We start from the raw sequence: 4,383 nt of genomic DNA on the forward strand, positions 1-4,383 counted from the left end.
GGTCACTTACATTTCTAACCGCTCTTGTTGCTACTCTCCACTTCATCTTCTTCCAGAGCTGCTGCTTCAACTGCTTTCAGCACTTTCACCTCAAACGACACTTACACTTCCTTCATGACTGTTGTTCCCGTCACCGGCTCACCGCTGACTGCCGACTCACCTGGAGCGCCCGCTGCTCTCTGCTCAGCTTGCTGGAGTCGGCGTACAGCTCCGTGGTCACGCATTTAAACCGGTCGCCCACGTATCCGGACGAGTTGGCGATGCGTTTGGTGAGGCCACAGCGCCGGCTCTTACTGCAGCCGGCGTCCTCGTCCTCGTCCTCATCTACCAGGAGATCCGTGCTGTCGTGGACGGTGGTGGCGGTGGTGGTAGCACAGCCGCCGTTTGGAGCCTCACTGGAGGAAAAGCTGTCACTTTTAAGGTCTTTGTTAACCGCCGACTCTGGAGCAGGCGCCAAGCTTGATCCTCCACCTGTCGGGTTTCCAGGTGAAAGGCACCGACAGGTTTGGCCCCACGGAAAACTGCTCCCATACACTGGGGCCCTGGGATTGTTGTTCCCACAGGTCTGGTTCTGTCCAAAACTCTGGCCTTTACCAGCGGAGTTCCCACAATCTGGACAACTAGCGCAGTTCTTTCCACATGAAGGAGCCCTGAGATTGTTTCCGCAAACTGGGCGCACGGCGTTCCGGTTTTCATCGTTTGTGAATCTGGGATTGAAGCTCCTGCAGGACGGAGTCACAGGGCTGCCGCTGGGACTTCTGGGCTCGCAGGTCGGAGCCCTCACAGCCAGATTCCTGCAACACGGGCCCACAAAGCTTCTGCTGGCAAACGGCCCGTCCACGCTGTTACAGACGGGTGTTCGGGGGTTGGCGTTAAGGCCCAGTGGCGCCATCATGTCCATAACTCCTCCAGCTGGAAGCCTGGTGTTGGAGCTCCTACATGCTGGGACGTCCTGAGGACTGAAATCTCTACATGCCGGACTCTTAGTGCTGCAAACGGGACTGGACAGGATGTTGTTGGGTTTGTTAGAGTCACTGGAGGAACCTTCTTTGCCGAAAGGACCCGGTGAGTTGAGGCTTTGCTCAGGGTTCATATTTTCTGACTGAGCTTTGGTGTTAGTGCTCCTCCCCTCGGCACCACCAGAGCCTCCACTTTTACATTTTCTGGAAAACTGCTGTGGGGATGTTCGTGCACAGCGCATCGTCAGCTCCTCCGGGATGTCTGGGAGTGGACTGAGCGGCTCCTCCTCCTCCTGGATCTCCTCTGGAGGTGGAGGAGGTGGTTGTGGTTGGGAGGTGTGGCTGGGAGGGAGGGCTTTTGGAGGCCAGGTTTCTCTCTTCTTGGAGGAATCTTCTCTCGCGGTGGATGTGGCGCTGTGCTTGTTGGCGGGAGGATCGTCATCGGCCTCGTCGCGCACCAGGTCAATACAAATGACATCATCCCTGGCAGGAGCAAAGCTTTGGCCTGAAGCCTTTACGGCTGGTTTTGTGGACTTTTCTCTCTCGCCGTCACTCTTGTGGGAGCTGTCACAATCCTTCCTTTCCTGGTTCCTGTTTGGTTCTGAACTCCAGGTTTTATCCTGGGCCTCAAGTCGGTCAAGACCCGGGTGGGAGGAAACAGGTGGAGGGGCCATTCCCCGGGGATTCTGGTACATCATGAAGCTACCCTGGTTTGGATGTACTCCATATGGAAGGCCATGTTTCGATGCAATGCGAGGCGGGTAGAAGACTGGGTGAGGATACACAGGCCCTTTTCCAGGTAAGGCCAGGCGTTGCAAAGACATATTCTCAGCAACTGAGTATGGGATGTACCGATTAGTGTAGCCTAAGCCAGGGGGGAGGTAGGAGTCCACGTAGAGTTGACCAGACGAGTTTCCATTTTCCACGCGACCCTGCTGCTTCTGCGGAGGAGGTTGACTCTCTTGAGCCTCTGGCTTAGCAGGAGTTGAGCTCTGCTTTCCAGAACATGGACGAGTTTCTCCTTCACTGTTTGGATGGACTTTGTCCGAATCAGTAAGGGCGACACAAGGCCATTCAACTTTGGACTTTGGGGACAAAGATGATGCAGAGGTTCCTGAGGCGGGGCTGGAAACGCTGGTTACCTCAGCCTTCGTGGAGCCAGCTGAGCTTTGAGGCTGTGGATGCTGAGGAATACCATCAACACTCTTGGTTTTTATTATCTGGGAGCCTCTGACAGACGGGGAAGGACCCGGAACGACCCAAGGGGAGGGCGCAGTGCTAATAATTTCAGGACGATCGGGAATCTTTGCTGATGTGCTAACAGGTGGTGGTAGACCCTCCTTTAGGTGCTGGTCCTGACTGGCTAGCAGTGTGTAACGAGAGTGAGGTAAATACCCCAGCTTGGCCAGGGCCTCTAATTTGGATGGGAATCCGTTTGAGAATCCTTCCAGCTCTTTGGCAGACAGATCCAAAGGTTTTTCCCCAGGGTTTTTGGCAGGCTTTTGAGGTACAGCTCTGTCCAGTGATGTCTTTGCAGGCGATACGCGCTTCTCTGCACCACAGCGGTCCGAGCTGGTATCTTTGGTCTTGCTGCTGCTTGAGTGTGGGGGAGGGCAGCGCTCAGAGCTCAGGCCACCCATGAAAAGGGGCTGAGACACCGACAGTGAGGTCGAAGATGAGGAGGTGCTTCTGTAAAGTGACTTCTGGAGGTCTGTAGTGGTGTTGCTGAGGGGCTGGGGTGGGGGAGCTGAGGATAGAGGATGGGTGGCTGGGGGTGACTCTGGGGCAGCAGTGCTGGCGGTGCTGTTAACAGGGGTGCTGCTAGTCCCACCACTGCTGCTGCTAACACTGGTCTTGGTGGACGTGGGCTGACTGGACTTTGCAGAACCGCTGCTGCTGCCATGCTGGCGCTCGGCATGGTGGACAGACTGGGACTCCTGGTGGATCTGTGGACTGGTGCTGAAGGCAGAGTGTTCCTGACGAGGACTAAGGCCCACTAAGGCCTTGTCCTGGCAGTGGGGCAGTGGTGAAAGGACAGCAGGAGCTGAGGTGGCCGAAGGGATCCTGATGGGAGGGCCCAGTGGGGAGGAGATATGTGCTGGGGCGTAATGAGGCAGGTAGAAAAGTCTGTCTTCCCCAGGTGTGCTGCCTCCGGCCCCAGCGGCACACAGAGACTGGTACGCCAGCTGCTGGTGGATGAAGGGTGACGGCTGGGACAGGAAGGAGGCCTTGTACGCCATGTCCAGGAAGGGGTACATTGTGGCGTCAGCATAAGGGCTGATCCAGGGCAACCTCAGGAAGCCGCCGGCCCCGTTCAGGCCAAGCTCTGACTGCTTGTCGTTGGGTAGCACTCGGCGGTCCAGCCCCAGGACATCACCTCTACCAACAGGGACAACCAGTGGCTTCTGCAGCCCCGGTGGTGGGCTCTTGTAAAGTCCGACGTATCCATTTGCGGATTTCTGGGCATCCAGCAGGGTTGTGTCAGGTTTGTACAGGAGGCCGTAGCCCAGCGGGAGGGAGGTTCCCGCCTCCTGGGGCTTCTCTGCAGAGAGAGGATGGACGCCGGGGTAGAAGATTCCTCCGTGGGGGCGGTAGTTTTCCCCCACCAGAGCGTTGCGGTCGATGCTGAGGGCAGCGAGCGGGTTCATCCTGTAAGATGCACTAGCATCCACCTACAAGATGGAGAGAAGAGTCAGAGTCGACCAGACTGCTGCAGCTTCTTAAATGGGAATATTTTCTGTGACTGAATGTCTTTAGTTTGGGGACAAAACAAAACTGAACAACAAACCAATTAATATAATCGACAGTGAAAATAATCGTTTTTTGCATCACTAATGTAGAAAAGAACAGAAGTGACCTGAAATAAAAGTCATAACTTTGTTGACAGAAACTAAATAACTAACTAAGAAGAACTTTTCTTTATCTACAGATGTTTTAGTTCATGAAGAAAAGCCAGCTAGCACACCTCAACAGAATAATAGGTACATTTAAGTTCAAGTGACAGCATCATGGAAAGGATCCCTACAGAGAGAGACCTGGAAGATCCTTTTGGTTTAACCACAAACAGCACACACACCAGACTACATTCACTAAAACAGGGACCAGGATGAACCCTTTAAAAAGTGCTCTGGGACGAGAGGAGGTGGAAATAAAGTGTCACATGACTACATTCACCCTTCAAGGACAAACAGGAAGAAGTCCTCTGATCTCCTTTCACCATTTAGTCTTTCTTTCTTTTTCCTGGATGACATCCGACGCCCAGAGAGGGAGAGAGAGGGGGAGAGAGAGAGGGGGAGAGAGAGGGAGAGACAGAGAGAGAGGGAGACAGAGGGAGAGACAGAGAGGGAGAGAGAGGGAGAGAGACAGAGAGAGAGAGACAGAGAGAGAGAGAGGGAGAGGGAGAGAGACAGAGAGAGAGAGACAG

This window comes from Pempheris klunzingeri, chromosome 24 (genome assembly GCF_042242105.1).
Source record: "Pempheris klunzingeri isolate RE-2024b chromosome 24, fPemKlu1.hap1, whole genome shotgun sequence".
Lineage (NCBI taxonomy): Eukaryota > Metazoa > Chordata > Actinopteri > Acropomatiformes > Pempheridae > Pempheris > Pempheris klunzingeri.